A 20211-nucleotide genomic window follows, 5' to 3' on the forward strand; every position below is an offset into this window, starting at 1 on the left:
TCAAGCACCAATTTACGTAAAGACTTTCTTGGCCTACCCACTGCCTCAGCTATGATGTCTTTTGACTCCTGAGAAAGGACTTCAGGACTTCCAAGATTCTCACTCTTTTGCAATGACAGTCATATGGGTTTTTGTTCCAGTTTCTTTTAACAAAGGATTCATCTCTTTTAATGTATTTAGCTATCCAGGAACGTGAAATGAAGGATGTGCCAGCATCCCTGGCCTCTCTGAAGGTTATAGCCTGGACTTGGTCATTCCATCTGATTTCCTCCGAGTTGTTAGCCATGGCTGAATCTAACTCCGTCACTCAGTCTGAAAATACAAGAAATGTAAAATGAAAAATAGCTTAATAGAAACTTAAAATAATGTACTTGAAGATAGGCTATAGCAGAAAACTTCATAACTTTCAATTTGTTCTGTGGAAGGCGGGGGGGTGGGGGGGGGCTCTAATTTCGAAACACCCGGTACTGACACTTTCCGTTGTTTTCGAATGGCCAAGAAACCAAGGATGCTTACAAAGAAACAAAAGGAAATAGGTCTATAAAATTTCTATTTTTCACTCACCTTACAATTTATGGGAAACATATGGCAAAATGCTTACGATCGAATCAGAACTTTGGCTCACTAAAGCTGAAAACAATTCATCGCAGACTCTTGGCAGTTGCCTAGTACTGCGGCTTAGTCATATGTACCGAATGTTCAACGAGATCAGTTTGTGTGGAGTTTGTACCAGTCGTAGTTTTCTGAAGGTAATAAATGCTGCATAGGTCACTAGAGCTACAATCTCAACAGAATTTATAAAATATAAAGTATATTAAGAATTTGAAAAAAGGGATAATACTGCTGTAAGCTCATACGAATGTATTCAGCATCCTATCTTTTTTTTATTCCTTGTGGACATGATATAAGGTTAATCAATACACATTTCCGACCCTTTCTTATAGCTAAGGTACGCATTAACTAGTAGTCAAATATAAGATTAATATTCCTCATTTTTATGGTAAAGGCGAATGCAGTCTACGCCCTTCTCTTCCTTCCCCCAAGCGCAGCCATTACCAACGTAATATTTATCTACTCGCTTGAATCACCGATTTATGGCTGTATCCTTCCAGTTCAGTGATCATTATGCCTTGTTCGTTTTCAAAAGAGAATGAAGAGATTTATCAGAATTTTAGACATAACCCCTCTGCAATCGTTTTACATTTTTCTTATTTGAATAAACCTTTTCCTTCACTGAAATTCTAAAGGCATTTTTATCCTTACTACAACCAGCAAGGATTTTTATGTTGTGTGTGTGTGTGTGTGAGAGAGAGAGAGAGAGAGAGAGAGAGAGAGAGAGAGAGAGAGAGAGAGAGAGAGAGGGGGAAGACGTGTTTACTTTTTTTTTTTTTATCGAGTGGTTTGTCTGTTTACTGAACAGCTCCGCGGGAACTGTGTTTAGCTTGTGTACTCTAGTAGGCCAGGGAGTGGTATTTCATAGACATTTTGAGAGTCAAGGTACTGAACTCTTGCTGTTGGTGTCCTTACCTGCTAATTTTCCTAGGATATTCATTGGAACATGCTTATATATTCTGTAACGACTCTTGCTGCACTGTCCTTTCCTATAGTTTTATATTTGATTAGCATAAGAGTAAAAAGTCTTATTTTATAGGGATTTGAGCACAAGTAATCTTGAGCCAGATTCGCCAGACTTTGAAAAAGTATAAATCAAAGTTTATCACGAATGCAAACTAGAATGAAAATGGACGTACCATAACACAAGCTGGTATTTCCATTTTTTCATGATTCACGATTTGTCAGTATAATTACTCCCTATGTTGCAATTTGCAAGAGCCCCTTTGATGTTCGATACATCGCATTCAGTTTTTATATGAAAAGAGGTTATTCATTTTGCTTTGTAGTGATTTGTTATGTGACATTGTTGGGAGGGTGGTAGAGGGTGAGGTAATGTTTGCCTTTGATGTGCATTCTCTCTTTGTTTTTCTGCTCTTAAACAAGGCACTGAAAGCTTTTGATCCTTGATAACGTGTTTCCATTGCAAAGGTTTCGTCATCCTTTTAATCAGTTTTTGGAAGCAATATCTTTTTGTATGTAATATATGCAAAGTATTACCCTTGCATTGTGCTTCATATTTATTTGCATTTCTTTTTTTTCCCCTAAGCTGTGAATTAGAGGTTACATTGCGAAAGCAGCTGTAAGCTTGGACTGGTTTTTCATCTTCCGAAAATAGTTCATTATCACTTTTGATTGTCTGAAATGTATGGTTTCCAGAGGGGCCCATTCGTAAGTGTATTGGGAAAGACAAAATAATGGGTAAAATGTCTATTAGATTTTAGTTTCGTACAGAGCAGATGGAAGAGTAAAATGATGGATGTGAAGGTGATGCGAGTAGGGACTCAAGGTATATCTGATCATTATTAGGTTAAGGTAAAATTTAAAGTAGGGATGAGTGTTAGACAAGGACAGAGGAAAATGAAACTGTAAATATAATTAAAGCAGACAGCGTTGGAAGAATAAAAAAAAAAAAAAACATATAAAGGGGGTTTTACCTGCCCAGTAAAACCCTTAGGTACAGTGGTATTTAGGTTCTACTCTCTCTTATGACTTGTGTGGTTCAGTTGGTAGGGCCGTTGCCTTTCAGTTGAAAGACCAAGGTTTGGTCCTGATGTGGTTTAGTTGGTAGCACTCTCTCCTTTGATTTGAAAGACCTAGGTTCGATCCCAATGCGAGGCAAAAATTTATTTATATATATGTATAAACATTATATGTGTAATATATATTGTAATGTGCAATTGCAGTCTGCAAGAGAACATGAAGCTTCACTTACTTTTCAAATTTAACAAGATCAAGTAAGCACGTAAAGGTACAGACGGTGAGTCAGACCCGTGACCATCCAGAACCAAGAAGCAGGGAATGTTCAAAACAACCCATACATTAGCACTCGCTAAAACTCTCGGCGCCTTTACAACAAGACTCCACCCCTTCCTCTCTAAGCCTTAAATCCTGTCTTTGTCAAACCTTGATTTCCCCTGGGCTTTTGTCTTCTCTTTGTTCTAGCACCACTTCCGTGTTGCCACCAAAAACATGGAAGCTGGCAAGTAATGGACAAATGTCATATGCAACACAAAGACTTGGAGCCTGGACCAGAGACTGTATATAAGGCCCTTGACCAGGAGAGAGAGAGGAGTTTGTTGCCAGCCAGCATCAGAGTAGAGTCCTTGTCAGGTTGGTCTCCAACCACCCTTCCCCTTCTCTGACCCAGTACATTTTGTCGTGCAAATAGTCCCACCAAGTCCCTTGCCTTATTGCAAAAGTCTGGCCTAAGTTATCAAGACAGTGCATCCTAGGGGAAAGGTATAGTCTGGATTTTGGAGTTTTTACGACACCCAGTCTTCCACTATAATTTTCATTCTTTCTGATGTTTCTGCCCCTTGGAGTTCTGAGAAAATAAGTGAAGTGTTAACATTTTCATTACAAGTAATGTAAGCATTTCAAAACCTTTGCTATTGCATATTGCTCCCTCTCAGCCTTCAGCATTCCTGAAGTGACTAAGAAAGTGTTTCTTAGCATCAAAGTGACAGTAAGTTTGTCTTGCAGAATGAGCGTTGATGCTGCATATCCATCTGTTCACCCACGGTGCCAGTTCCTGAATTCCAGACTTATAAGATCCCTTCAAGATTCATTCCTGAAGACTTATATGCCTATGTGGTAGAATTCTGTTTATTTGCTTAGTTTTAGAGGTTCCCCATAATGGTTTTTACTCCAGTGATAATTAATTCCATAATTAAGACTTTTACCGTAGCTTGCAAAATCTTTGAGCTGGCACTTTTTGTAAGTAATGTAATATCAGTGCCTAGGAGTTAGTAAGGAGCTCCCTTGCAATGTGCTTCTGATCCTTGTAATAAAACTTAATTTGTGAAGTCTTGCATTTCTTTTGGAAACCATTTTAATTTACTGTTGACTTACTTCTTTTCATTAGTTTAACTGAGCAGTCAGTTGAGTTTTAGAGTGTGTTTAAGGCCAGATAAATCAACCCCAGGTTAGGCTCGTGAAAGTGGCGACCTTGCCAGGATATTGCAACTTGTAGGATTTGTTGCATGACTCAAACATGCAACATCCTCCCCAACCTCAGTAGAATAGCTCATCAGCATTTGCTGGCTAAGTCTGAGTGTTTATGATCATAAGAAACCTCATATCCCCATAGTAACTTGTTTGGCACTCCTGGACAGCAGTATACACAGTGTAAGTACTTTAATTTAATTTTATTGCAATTTAAATACAGTGTCGTAGATGAATGAATCATATACCTGAGCATAGGACCGCACACCATTCACCCTGCCACTCGCTCAGAGAGCAAAAGAAAGGTTATTGCCAGACATGCACGTATTTAGTTATATTTATCCTTAGTGCATGCTGTAATGAGACTGTGTCTCTAGTGGCTAGGAACTACCTAGGCAGTGAAGTGATAACAAGTTTTAAGTGTTAAAGTCTGGGAAAGTGCAAGAATTCCCTCTGAAAACTTACGATAGCCTTGGTTAGGAAAGGTATTTGGCAACCTCTGCTAGGCAGGCAGACTGCTTCGTGCAGCGTATACGCTAACCCGCATCTTCGCTCAGGAACCAATTTGTACTTTATGATTTTATTTGTTCTATGACATCTTTTCAAGTTAACCATTGTTACTCTGCATCTTATTAACGTAAGAATTTGTGAAGAAATTCCATATGTTAACGAAGAAAGGGCATAGCATTCACAGTCTTTAAACTCAACATCAGGGTTGCTGTGATTGTCTATCTGACCCCCATAGAGAACGGCGATAGACTTGTATGGGTTGAGTGTTGGCCTTCATCTCAATACGACAACCATTCAGTAACCTTTGACAGCTGTCAGCACATGTTAACGTAAATATCACTGTCACTCGTCACATTTAAAATTCATTCTTAGTGGAAGACATCGTGAAGTTTTGCATTATCATCATTTGTATATCACCGTTTGGTTTTATTTACATATACTTACACAGGTAATATTAAAAGCTTTTATAAAGTGTGAGAGCAAAATATATTATTCTTTTATGTTATAGAACTTTTAAAATTGGGACTTTTTACTGGGACACAAACCCAAAATTTTACAAACTGACCTAAAAGTCAAACCTCATTAAACATAAAGCTACTATCAAGGACGCTGTTTTAGCCCTTACCTCAAAATTAAGGGTATATTTTATTTTGCGCTTAGATGCTTCTATTTGTCTGTGTTTTCACGGCACGCCTATCGATTTGGGGAAATATCGAGAGCCACATTTACCTCGATTCTTTGGAATGAGTCCACATTTTGCATGTTATTAATTCGGTAATTGAACTCACTCATTACTTGCTTATTTTTTTCGCAGTGTTTCATAGTATTTTGTTCCCCTGGAACAAACCTTGCAGTCTATAACCCATAGTTATTATCATTTCGTGCTTATCGCACTGATTTTAATTTTTATATTTTTCCGCGCTGTGGTGTGTTGATTATATTGTTGTATTCCACATTTTGTGCATTTATATTATTTTCCCACATTATTGTGTGTTGATTTTATTTTTTACCTTTTACCTCTGTTCCGAGTTGCCTTTATAACAGTTAGTAGGTTTAACAAATTTTTTTATACATTCCACGTATTTGCTGATTAATCGCCTTGTGTAAGGTTAACTAAATAGTTCCTCATGAACAATTCACATAAATTGTGCATTTTACTCATCCCGTAAGATCGAGTGTGGCGTTTTTATTTGTTCTGAAGAACAGATTATTTGTTCCGAAATATCCATTAATCTACAACTTGCGCATGTTTGCATCACCAGAATACGTTCTACAGAACTAACCACATACACACAAAACACACATATATACGTACATATATATATATATATATATATATATATATATATATATATATATATATATATATATATATATATGTTATGTACAAACATGTTCCATATATATTACACTCACATCCATAAAATATATATATATATATATATATATATATATATATATATATATATATATATATATATATATATATATATATATATATATATATATATATATATATATATACACAGTATAGATATACAGTTATGGATAATGGTGCTAGAAATTTATGGGATCATCTAGGAGGGGATGAGCAATCGAAACAATGGGGAATGGAATTTCCTATCTGGCTGAGATGGCAGGACTACCGTCTCACTCTGACTTGAAGGAGGCCTGTTAACAAGGGCTCCATTCATTTTCATATTAATCTAAGATGAATTGGCCTGAATAAATGTTACAGCTTCCTTTAAACAGACATTCCATGCCCTTTTGGGTTAGAAGATCTGTACGAGAGGGCCTCTGATGTCTTAATTAATGACTACCCTCCTAAATCCTTGCCTTTGCAACTTGACTTAACTGCCATGGCCACTCTGCACTCATTTCTTGCTGAAAGTTTGGGTTGTGGGCATGCTTAAATGTAACATTCCTAACACTAAGCTCAAGGTGACTGCATTTATTTACATGTGTTGTCTGTGCAATAAATTTCTTAAAATGACCTAGCAATTGAATTTCACACAGAACTAAGCTAATGCAGTACCATTAAAATGATAACTAGCTAAAATGCAGGTGGTATTTTGAATTACAAGCAAAATATTAAGTTTCCTAGAGCTTATATCTAGGACATGGTGTACAGTGACATGAATATTTCAACAAGCAGGATACTCAAAATTTAATTTAACTGAATGCAACAACCTGTACATGGAGCTAGACATGTCCTGAGCTGCGGCTGGGGAACAGTCTGAGCTAATAATAAATAACTCAGTCAATACAAATGGCTATGCCTTGGTTAGGCTACAGACTGAGGAGACAACCTAGGCATTCTTAAGGTGTCAGGATTTTGCTATTAAGGTAAGGCACTGTTACATGTAGGACACAAGTGCCATGAGCTCAGTGGCTCTAGTAAAGTTAAAAACACAAATGGAATGATTTAAGTATTTACAAGGCCTTAGTACTGGGAAAGCACATCAGCTATTTTGTTGTCCATACCTTTGATGTGTTCTATCTTCCAGTTGTGATCCTGGAGATCTAAGCACCATCTCATAAGCTGTTTGTTCTGATTTCTAAAGTTCATGGGATAGATCAAGGGGTTGTGGTCCATCAGGCGAGTTAAAGGGTACTGGTGATTGGCATGGTATGCCTCAAAATGTCTCATGGCAAGGACCATCCCCAAAAGTTCCTTCTCGATGGTGCTATACAGAGTCTGTGCTGGGTTCATTTCTTGGAGTAGTAGGCAATGGGAAGTTGGTCCTTCTCTTGGAATAGGACTGCGCCTATGCCGATATCGCTGGCATCGACCACTAGGCAGAATGGCTGCTCATAATCTGGTGTCTTCAGGACTGGCTTGCTCACCAGTACCTCTTTTAGGTGGTCGTACGCCCTTCTACATTTGGGGGTGCACCTTATCTGTTGGTTTCCCCTGAACCGGTTTGTGATGGGGCAGACGTCTCTGAGGAATTCAGGATGAATCTTCGGAAGTACTGCACCATCACCTAGCAACTGCTGCGCCTTCTTTTAGGTTGGCCCACTGGAGTGCCTCTAGCACTTCAGCCAATATTCAGAGGTGCTCCTCCCAGGTTTCTGCGTAGACTACAATGTAATCTAAGTATACCACGCAGTTGTCTATACTGACCAAGACCTTGTGCATTAGCCACTGGAAGCAGCTAGGGGGATTCTTCAACCTGAATGGCATTGCTTTGCACTGGTAATGGCCGAGTGGGGTGGTGAAGGTGGTCAGAGGGTGTGACTCCTTGGGAACTGGTACCTGCCAGTACCCCTTCACCAAGTTGATCTTACTAAGACGGGCCCAGCCTAGGCTGTCTAGGTAAACTTTGATGCGAGGTAAGGGGTACAGCTCTGGTTTGGTAGCCTCATTGAGCTTTCTAAAGTCAATGCAAAGCTGGTCCCCGCGCCCTTCCTTTGGTGAGGACCACGGGCTTTGGTTGTCTTCAGTGAGGACTAGCTCTATTTGAAACCGGACCTGGGCCTGGATCCTTTTGGCCCACTGAACGTTCACCTTGTAGTAGCCCTGGGCAATGGGCCTAGTGAAATCCTCTGTCTGAATGGAATGTTTCAAGGCTGCGGTACATCCCAGACAGTCGGAATACTTGAGGGTGTTGGTTTAGTAGGTGGCAGATGTCTCTCAGCCTGTCGTCGTCTAATCTCAGGGTTATATTTTCAAGGTTAGCCAGCACCTCTGTGTTAGTTTCAGGGGAATGAACCCTTTCACTGGTTCCCACCATTGCTCCAGGTGATTGGGCTGGTATGTGGAGCTCCACAGGTTCTTCCCGCTGTTAGTAAGCCTTCAGGAGATTAACATGAAACCACTTTGCCTGTCGCTTCCCACTTCACCAGGTAGTTAGGGCTCTTCTTTTTCCCTAAGGATCTTATGGGGGTTTCGAGGGGCTGTGTGTCCCTGGTGCGAAGCACTAGTAATTGGTCTCCTATTTCAAAACTACAGGCCTTTGCCTCCTTGTCCAGGTGCATCTTGATCCTCTCATGCATGGCTTCCTCAGAGGCTTGAGCCATGGCCCAGGCTGCCTTGAGTTTCTTCTGGATAGCTGGCAGTTCTTTCGTTCAGGCAGCCTTCTCAGGATCAACCCAAGCCTTGTGGATGATGTCCAGAGGCCCTCATTGGAATGTGCATAAAGCATTTCAAAAGGACTGTAGCCTAGGGTCTCTGATGGGACCTGTTGATGGCAAAGAAGGCATATGGCAAAATTTTCTTCCCAGGTAGCTCCGTCCCCATGCCCCAGTTCAACAAGTACTGAGTCGGCCTCTGGATACCTGGTAAAGCGGTTGATGATTGTTAAGACGTGGTCATTGCCTGTCTTAGTACATCCCTCCTGAGTATTGTAGTCAATTGCAACGTCCTTGAACGGGACGCCAACTGACGGGATGCTCTGTAGGGGGTCTCTGGGGATGACCTCATTCTGCTTCTGGCAAGCTGATGAGGGGCAAGAGGTGACATACACCTTGACGGCTTTTCGTAGGCCCAACCAGAAGAATTTTCCTTCTATCAACTTGTTGGTCCGTGTTATGCCAAAGTGCTTCCCCAGTCCGTCATGGGCCAATTGTAAGACATACTTGTGAAGGTTACTAGGTACCACTACCAACCTGTGGACGAGGGTAGGCTTTTGGGTTCCCTAGGTGAGGGGGTAGATTACCTCGTCCTCGATGAGGTGGTACTCCTTCAAGAGGTCCATGACTTTCTCCAGGCCTGTGAGAGCTTTCTCCCTCAGAGGCTTAAAGGTTTTGTCCTCCCTCTGAGAAGCGATGAGATGGACCCTGTCCAGGTCGGGAATTGTGGCATCAACAGCCGTAATCAGAAAGGGTGAGGGGTCTGGATTGGTGGTATCTGGTTCCGGCTGCTCAGGAGGTAGGATCTTCATGCAGCACAAGGGCACTATGGGTGTCTCACCCATAAAGAGATCTTTCCATTGCAGGAGATGGCATCCCCTCTTAATGGACTGCACCACTACAAAGTGGTGCTCCTTCATTACCATAGGGGTGGTTGCCCGTAAGTGTACAGTGAGAATGCCCTTGGACTTGTTGTCTACCCTTGTGATGGTCCATCGCTCGTCTTCACGGACTGTGGCACTGGCGGGCACCCGTGCCGGGTGATCAGGCTGACCTCAGCTCCAGTATCGACCATATGTGGAAGAACCTGGGGTAGAGTGTAATAGTCCCGCAGCCCGGACCATTCAGTTGCAACAAACGAGATACCGACTGTAACCCCTACCGATATTTAGGAGTAGACTTGTAAAGGGTGAAACTGACCGTCTGCCGAAAATATATGGGTGGCTTACTTAACAAGCACCACTAATTGCTTGTTAGATTTTGGGTCTAGATCCAGTATATGAGATACCAGATGAAACAAATATATAATATATCCCTGGACCCTCCTGATTATAGAATGACCAGTGACAGACATACTAGAGGGTGGGTTCCCCTGACAGACACACTGAAAACGGGCGTTAATTGGATCTAGATCCAACTTAGGAGATATCAAGTAAAATTTACACTACAATAGCACTGCACATCCTAGAGTACTATGGTGGTCATGACAGACATTTTAGTGGGTGGTTATCCCCGGACAGACACCCACAATGAGTGGGGAGGTGGAGACAGGATCTACATCCAACACTGGAGATACCAAGTAAAATTTGCACTACAATAGCACTGCATATCCAAGAGTTCTGTGTTGGTAATGATAGACATTTTCAGTGGCGGTTACCCTATGGAAAGACACACCCTAACGGGTGGGGAGAGGAAGAACAGCCCTGATAATTAATATCTGTATGAACTAAATATATTGAGCTGCTGTTCACAGTAATATACATTATCGTGATGCATTAATACATCTTTTCTCTCCTTTCTATATACTTTGTATTTATTTTATACGAATATTATTTGTTTGTTTCATATAAATAGCAGTCATCTGTAGGCCTATAATAATTCTGTAATATTATTTTGTCAAGCAAGCAACTGACTTCAATTGCATTACTCGCTTTATATTATCTTTGTTTACGAGGTGAATGTTGATATTAGCGAAGGCTGGAAGACTGGCACTGTAAAGCAGCATGTAAGTTCTTATCATTATTCGATTTATTGCTATAAAATGTCTATGTACATAACGCTTGTTAAATAGAGTAATACGCAACTATTGAATAGACAGTAATACATATGTAAGATATACGCTATAGTCAGAGTACAAAGCATAATAATTGCGCTATTGCCTACTCAGTTTGTTTTATCGAAGTAGGAATACCTTCTTTTGGTTTCAACTGACTTGCATACTAATGAATAAATGGATACATTCAAATTGTGTATTATCGAAAGTTTTAGGAATGAATATCGTTGTTACCATAATGATTTTTTTTAGCCTGGCGTAGAACTCATCAAACATGTTACCTGGCTGAGAAGGGCCTTGGGCGTCTCTATTTCTTAAAATCCAATTTCCCCACACACAAGTTATTCCAAACATTTCCATTCTCTCAAGAAGAATATGAATAAATATGAAGCAAACTAGACCAAAATTAATCACTAACATAAGTGTAAAAACAAGAAATGAAAATGAGAACATAAAACAAGCTCAGGGAAGTTAGCCTACTCTGTTTACAGGTACTGTCAGAGTGTAATACTAAGGAAGGCTGCAGATCAATATTAGAAGCTGCTCAAAAAAAAAAAAAATGACCATCGTGTAATATCGATATTCATGAGTGGAGGTGACCTTACTGCAAGGAGAGTCAAATATCATAAGTCTTGTCGTCGTAAATATATTAAGGCTTCAGAAATGTTACCTAAAATAGAGCAAAAATCAGTCAAACATATCCATGCAGAAACTTTCGTCCGGATCATCTGTGACTATGTGCAGCACCATGTGACTGATAAAAAGGAAGTAATTCTATCAACATCCCTGTTTGATTTATATACTACAGAATTCATATCCTGGGGTGGTTCTCAGAAGACATTGATCAGCACACTGTTTATTCCTGCTGTGTAAATTAAAGGAAACATTCGAATGAGACGTACATTTATTACTTAATAGAAGTGGGTAAATCTCATTCTGCTCATCCCGTATCACGAACCAGATGCTAGAGCATTTTGTTTATGAAAACCAGTGATTCAAGCAAGTATGAACAAATCGTGCTGTTGCTATGTATTTACGTAGCATTATCCTTATCAATGCCTAAATCCAAATCTCCTAGTCCAACATCAGTTCATACTCTGAAACAGACTTCCCCAATGCTTCCAGAACCACTAGAGTTCTTTTTTCGAACACTTTATTGTGGTCTTCTTTCAGACACTAATCTGGTTCTAGAAATATTGAGCGATGAGTGATGTCAGGGTGCATCTGGCCGTGTGTTTATTACGTAAGAGGTCAGAGTTCGCCCCTGCCAGGAAAGAAGCACATGTCTAGGCCTTGAGTATGGAACGTGACTGGAGTCAAAGACAGTAGTACAGATGCCAACAGTTGGGGCACTCAATGTCTTATGATGAGTTAAACTTTGAGACTGAATTTGCATTCACAGTGTCAGATGATAATCGGAAACACCAGATGGAATTTTGTGTAAACCCAACCTCACAACAGCTATTGCCTGGGATAACTATGATGTAAATATTGAAAGCGTTAGATGGGTAGTACCAACTACCATTCCAACTGTCATCTGTTATCAAAACAAATCCTCAAAAAGATGACACAAAGAAATGGAAATGATTTGTAGACAAGCGAAAGGCGATATGAAGGTTCTGATGAGACATTCTCCTTTTAGAGGCAACCTTGAAAGTGCTCATTTTGACATTTCTGCATCTCCAAATGATGCCCAGTATGTTTTTGAAGAGACCTTGTTGGGGTTTTACTGGAACTGGCAGTCACTACACAGACAGCTACCTCTTTTCCAAGGGTTTTATTTAATTTATTTACAGATGACTACAACAATCTGTATATTATGAATCTTATTTCCTTACCTCCAACACGAAATGATGTAGTCAGAGATACAATGATAAGATCTTTGAATGTAACAAAGGAGGTGAACCAAAGCTATGCTATTGTTACTTACGACCTTGCTGTGGCCATCAAGGCTTACTCAATTCAAGCAATTGAATCACCAGAGGTTGACAGACTGCTGATTTTACTTCAGCAATTTTCGCCCGATGGCATTTTTGGTGCACTTGGAACTTATATTCATGATTCAGGAGTAGAATGCATGCTTACTGAATCTGGCATCCTTGCTGAAGGATCCTTGACAGGATTTATCAAAGAGTAAATTCTACCACAACAGATGTGTTCATATACATCAAATCGCCTGTGTTATGGAAGATTATTGTTTCAGAGATTTCTCTTACAGACTCTTCATTGGATGAATTAAATTGCAGAGCTGCGGACTGTCACTCATTGGGCGGAGTTCAATTCGACACGGCTGATGAAGAGTTAGAGAATTTATTTCTAGTGATGATGAAATTCATTTCTCGCTATAATGTAGTTCGGATTCCACAATAAGCTGTAAAGTCCTGTTATTTCTCGTAAGCAATTGGTTCTTAGTCACGTAAAATAAGTCTAATCCTTCGGGCCCAGCCTAGGAGGCTGTTAAAATCCAGCTCAGTGGTCTGAGCAAAACTAAGGTTACTTAACTTGTTCCAGAGATTTCTGTGCACACTCTTAGTATGAAGAAGCACGGACTGACATGTCATATGTTCTTCAGAAGCGCCATTTGAGACAAAACCAACTGAGGGTATCTTGCAGTGAATGAGTTTCATGGCCATCTGAAATCTACAACGTTTTTAAACAAGTTATGGAAGGAAGCTAGGACCAACTACGGCATACTGGAGTACTTAAGTGTACAAGGTAAAACCAGAGTCTACAGACAGCTACAACAAGCCATACTCACAAATGATGTAGATCCTCTGTATCCCAGTTTTACCAACCGTATTGGACATTTCTTTGGATCAAATCCGGCCCAGTTATGCTCGTTGGGGATGTTTGTTTCTGCAGAAGCTTCAGTCCCTCCAACCTGAATGCCGTGAACGTCTTGATCTTGGAGCCTTCTCCATTCGTAGAACAACCAAAAATTATGCTAGGACTACAGTCGATATGTGTCTGGAACAAACAGTGAACAAAAATGCAGCATCTCCACTGAAGGTATTATTTGCCTTTAGGAACTCTGAAAGCATTTTGCAGATGGAGCATTACAACAACTCAGGAAGGATTGGCTGTTTAAATTACAAAGAACTATACAGGCATAGAAGAAGTTGTGCCATCTGTTCAGCTACGTCAGTGGCGAATCAAGAAAGATAATGAGAGTACAGAGTCTAAGTGCATTGCTGAAGGAAACTTGCAATCCTCCGGGGACCCTGCCTGTAGTTCACCTGACCTCTTGAATATTTCATATGGAAAAGCTACTGATCAAGAAACAAAGCTTTATCTGCTTGGGTCACTTTCAAGAGGTCATGAATGTCGATTGACATTCCTACAAGAGTGCAGTGCTGACAAGTCTAGATTTCTAAAGACCATGCCAAGAACAAAGGTTAAAAACTTCCCCATGGAGAATAACAATAAAAGGAAATCGATGGTTGTTACTCTCAAGTCAGCTGCAGAAGGAGTAAGAGATGTAATTGCACGTATAATCCAGGTTGCTTCTCATCAGAATACTTCCTTGGTCCTGAGACGCACATTCTGTCATTCCAGTGACAGAAGTTCCCTTTCACTGGCGCACAGCAATGGATCTCCCTAAAAACCGAAAAGTCGGCCTACTACGGTTGCAAATGAATCTAGACGGCTCTTTATCAACTGTGAGTCACCCGTAATGTAGCAGCAACCATTATCGATGGAGCTTGTTAATCCACACAATCTTGCGGCAGACAAATGGATCTTGTGAACATTAACGAGGAACTTTTGATAAGAAATCTGCTCTTTCAGAAGCCAAATTCATGTTCTGTCTTTGATAGAAATCGTCAACCCTTCACTTAAAGATAATGAAAGAAGATTAAGAGGTGCAGATAATAATACTAGATTTACAATCACCGGACCAGAACAAATTTCACGACAAAGAGGCTCCCAGTTATTGACAAACGGAAATTCCAAGATAAGACAGCAAAATTCCTTCTAGGTAGATGGTGTAAGAATCACTATGGTTCCATCATTGGAGAATTAAGATTTAGTAGTGTCATGGTGGTTACTGCTTGGTATTCCTTTAACAGTGAACAAGGTATGTGATCACTGATCAGCAGAAAATCTCCAGTCATCCTTGGTGAGCCAGATGCTTTCGTTTGTTCTTCGTATCCAAAATTAAGCAGAATATATTTGTGGAAGCTCGAGATACTGACATTTACTGATAATTCTGTTGAGTTTACTGGGAAAGATGAGTGAAGTATCATAATGGATTGTGGATATGGAAACAATCGCAGATATATCAACATCAATGAGCTGTTTCATGTTTTGGAATTAAAAAGAACTGGAATATTAGCCGCATTACCAGCATTCCACGCCTTCACAGGCTCAGATGTCACAGCAGCATTTTACAGGAAAGGAAAAATAAGACCATTTAACATCATGTGAAACGATGGCACAGGAAAGTTTGTAAAAGTTTTTCAGGACCTCCTCATCCACTCAGGATCCAGACATAGAGTCTTTGTCTTCCTTTGTATATACTCTATATGGCCATCACACCTTAGTGACCTTAATGAAGCCAGGTATGTCATGTTCAGTAAAATGACTTGATCTGTGCTTTTGAAATCCTCTGTGAATGTGAAGCGTGTCAACCTGCACTCCTGCCCTTTGTGCACCAACTCTCAAAAAGAAAATTCAACGACTCAGTATCTCTTAGCATTCTTTGCTTTCCAGGCTGATAGCAAAATCTCAGTGACGGATTAGACCCAGCTACTTTGGTTGGAATAAAGATGATCAAGCTTTATTCCGGAATGGTTTGAGAAGCTCGCGCATAATGGTCCTCATCCAGAAGAACACTGCTAATGTGACAGAAACTGGTACCTGCACTGATCATGATGAAGTAGTATTAATGGACAGATGATGAAAGTGCAAGTGATGAGAGCGCATATTAAATACAGATATTTGTCAAGGCAGTGTATTTTTTGCAGATTTTTATCATTGATCACCATGATAATGAGTATAAATACATCATGAACATTATAGGTTTAATGCGTAATTTGTATTTACTTATTTATTTTATTTTTACAAAGCAGTGGATAGTAACAATTGTAAATGAAATTTATTTGTTAATATATTAATCTGAGAGTAAATGTATTTGACTATTTTTCTGTAGTAAATGTATATAGACATACCGGTTGTATACCTTTAATGATATTGTGCGCATATTTGTTGTATTATACGTTTGTTTGCGCACTTTCTAGGGATCTTTATTAAATGTTAAGATTTCTTATTTTCCTATATGTTAATCCGTATTATATTGAAAGTACCATTAAGTTGGTATATACTGTTATGAATAAATACTGTTTTATTCCCAATTTCTGTAGAGTAGAGACAAACAATCTTGAAATGCAGACATTTATTTGGTATATATACTGTTATGAATAATTGTACTTTTTATTCTTCCTGTTTTATATTCAGAGTGAGACAAACAAACTTGGAAATGTAGGCATTCAGTAAGACATTTTTGTTTTCATAATTTTTTTACCATGGTTAAAATATGAGATTATACACTTAAATGTAAATGTGGACAATTATTTTCATGAGTGATTTGTATTTATTTTCCAAATAGAATTGGTCAGTAAGTGTTAAGAAATGTATTTGTGCTATTAATTAAATCAGTGGAGTAAGGCATAAGAGCTATAATACCTTCATGTACGTTTAATCTGCAGTAAACGTGTATGGAACACTTGTATCGATATTATGCTCCAAAGTTCATATGTTAGTTTTCCTCTTTCTTTTTCAAGAATAACACAAATTTAAATGTTACCGATGTATGATTCTTCCAAAGTCAAATCTCTGAAAATACAACAGTATTTGTAAAAGTACATACATATCGTACAAGTTTGTTTGTTCCCTTTCTTTTTCAAAATAATTCAGTAAATAATGCGGATGCATGGATTCTTCAAAGCAAACCTTTGACAATGCAGTGGAACTGTACTTGTACGTATGCACATAACATACAAATAATTTTATTTGTGATTTTGCATTTGAGAATCAAATGTAGAAGTGATTGTTTTAGTGGGCCTATAGTTAGTACTTTGATTTGAGCATATTTCGTTAATAGTGATTATATCTTGTGAGTTTTCTTGCCTGGTGGAGATACATCCAGGAAATAAGTTCGAAGTCACTGAACTAAAGTGTAGCCTATGTGAATAATAAATCATGTGAAATATTTTGCTTTCAATTTTATCTTGCTCACAGTGCAGAAATTTACCATTTCTTGTTTAATACTAAATATTAACATCGCTTATGATACCATTGAATCATTTCAAGGTGTCCCATCTCTCACACCTCAATCGTAGGTTATGTCTGTCAGGGGATAACCACCATTAAAATATCTGTCATTACCATCACAGCACTCTAGGATGTGAAGTGTATTGTAATTATAAATTTTACTTGGTATACCAATGTTGGATGTAGATCCTGTCTCCCTCCCCACTGTTGTGGTATGTCCAGGGATAACCACCCACTAAAATGTCTGTCATGATACCATAGTACTCTAGGATGCAGTGCTATTGTAGTGTAAATTTTACTTGAGTATCTCTAAGTTGGATCTAGATCCAGCTAACCCCCGTTTTCAGTGTGTCTGTCAGAGGAACCCACCCTCTAGTCGTCTGTCATGGTCATTCTATAATCAGGAGAGTCAGGGATATATTATATGTGTCAGTTTCATCTGGTATCTCATATACTGGATCTGAACCAAAATCTAACAAGCAATTAGTGGTGCTGGTCAAATGCTAAATATCACCATATATTTTCAGCAGACGATCCAGTTTCACCTTTACAAGTCTGCTCTAAAATATCGGTGGGGTTACAGTCGGTATCTCGTTCGTTGCATCTGAATGGTCGGGCTGCGCTCACATAGCCATCAAGGGGGGCTACTGAGAACTCCTGGCTGTCGGGCAATTTTTAGGGCTGCTCTGTACTGAACACGAGGTGGACTGGTTAGTGCTGGGAGCACTTAGGGCATAAAGCGTACCATGAGGAATAATGGCCCTTTTGTCCGCAATCCCTGCAGGAGATCGCCTGGGGCACCCATCCTGGGCACGGTCACAGTGGGGTTGGAGGCTGTCCTAGATGCAAGGGGGCCAGAGGGGCCCATACCTTTTTAGAGGCACGGAGGATTGATGAGAGGAAGGCCTTGAAACGGCTCCCCCTTTAAGCCTGCATTGTGCTTCTAAGTACCTGTTTTCTTACAAGCGTTGGTCCACCGCTGCACAGCTCAGTTCTTTTTGCAGCACCAGTCAGACCAGGTTTGACCTATCTCCTTGGAAAGACCTGGCCATCTTTGCCTCCAGCACTCAGGCGTAATCTCATATGCCGTTGCTACAGCCTTCCTGACCACCTCAAGGTTTCCCTTGTCACCATTCTCTAAGGAATTTAAGGCAATCTGACCCTTTCAGTCATGTGTTTTGCTAAGATTGTGGTCTTCTCAGTGTCAGTTGGCTTGTACTTGTTGAAGAGGGTTTCCGCCTGTTCCAGCCACGCCTCTGGCTCTGCTTTGTTCAATTTAGGCATGAGGTTGCTTATGTGTGATATAATGGAGGAAGTGGAGGCCAAGGGAGGATTAGTGGCTTGGTGTTGGGCCAGTGCCATGTCACTGCCTTGATTTAATTCTAAGTCAAAGATAAAAATAAAAATTACCGGATTTCTCTTGACAGTGAATCGTTAAAGAAAGGTAGGAGAGATTTCCTTTGCAGTGACAATGATAAACAAGTAAAAAATGTGCTGCAGTTTCTTCGGCGTAGTCGAGTTTTCTGTACAGCATATAATGTTGTACGAAACTTTCAGCCACAGCCCATGAAACTCTTAGCCGCGGCCCATGAAACTCAGCCACGATCCGGTGGTGGCCTGTGTTGTTGGTACCTATAACAGTGCCAAAAGTATGATTATGGCTAACTTTAACCTTAAATAAAATAAAAAAAACTACTGAGGCTAAAGGGCTGCAATTTGTGATGCTTGATGATTGGAGGGTGGATGGTCAATAAACCAATTTGCAGCCCTCTGGCCTCAGTAGTTTTTAAGATCTGTGGGTGGACAGAAAAAGTGCGGACGGACAGACAAAGCCGTCACAATAGTTTTTTTACAGAAAACTAAAAGGCACTTAAAAAGGTGTGATATTAGATGGTACTTAATTTTATTTAATTATACATCTTGTGTGGAAATGACTGTTGATAGCTCATGAAATGATGGACTACTTGACAGTTTCAAGGCCGCAAGTACATCTGTACTCCAACAGTAACAAAATCATGTGATCGAGATCAGGTGAGTGAAGGGGGGAGCCTTGCTTAGCAGTGATACCCACAACATACGTCGGATACTGACTCTCTCTCTCTCTCTCTCTCTCTCTCTCTCTCTCTCTCTCTCTCTCTCTCTCTCTCTCTCTACAATATACAAAATGAAATACACAAATCTTTTCTTAGTGAATGATGCTTGAATGTATTTAGAAGTTAATGGCACTTTGGAAAACATACAGTAACTGTACGAGACTAGGAACTTTGATTTATAGGAAACACATATACACACTAGCTCGGTGGGGCTAAAATAACTCAGGTTTGTGGCAGCGAGAGAGCGCTGTTCTGAATGCTGGCCAGCTTTTGCAGTTGCTGATGCAGTAACTTGCCATACTCCTAACCAATGTTGACTCTAACACTTACCATAGCTTTGAAAATGTGCTCTAAGCTTCGCAAAAGAATAGCTAGGCTAGCCTTTCCCTAGCAAGTCTAATTAACATGCAAATGTTGCTAAATGCAAGGCAAGGCCTTGAATAACTAGAAAATCACTAACATGCAACCTAGCTAAAGTCCTTGTAAAAAAGTGCAAAAACACAACTTCACCTGTGAAATTAATTCCTGGCAGGAATTTTACGGGTTCCTAGTCACAAATTACAAACATAAATACTATTGCAAACAAGAAAAATACTTACAGCTGTATATACACTGTTCGAAGAAGTTTGCCCAAAAATGAAAAGAAATTTATGTTAAGTGATTTAGCTCAATTAAGCAAGTTCAGCTAGCAGTGATTAATTAAGCTAACTGCTAGAATCTTTGCTGAAAATTACTGGTTAAGGTCGCCAATCGTTACAGATAGCATAGGGACTCACTTGGTTAACTGAGGCACAGTGGGAATACATCACTATCGAACAGTAAATTAAGGTAAATACTTGCTCACTGAGGGAAACAGAATTGAAATCCAGGGCCTTAATTAATACATATAATTACAGTTATGGTTCAATAAATGGAGTGGATAGATTAATGGCACATTCTATCCATAGTTAATTAAAGTCTACGAATAACTACAGGATTTACCACATAAACAAGGATCTTGAATTGGTAACAGCAGAATATGCAGCAGCGCAAGACTCTGAACTCCACTCTGCAATCAAGAGAACGATATACGGTCACTTAGTGTCAATTTTGCAAAGCCTAACAAATTGCTCTCTATAAGTCTGAAGGCTCAAGGAGGGATTTAAGTTCATG

The sequence above is a fragment of the Macrobrachium rosenbergii genome, chromosome 5 (assembly GCF_040412425.1).
Source record: "Macrobrachium rosenbergii isolate ZJJX-2024 chromosome 5, ASM4041242v1, whole genome shotgun sequence".
In the NCBI taxonomy this organism is placed as follows: Eukaryota; Metazoa; Arthropoda; class Malacostraca; order Decapoda; family Palaemonidae; genus Macrobrachium; species Macrobrachium rosenbergii.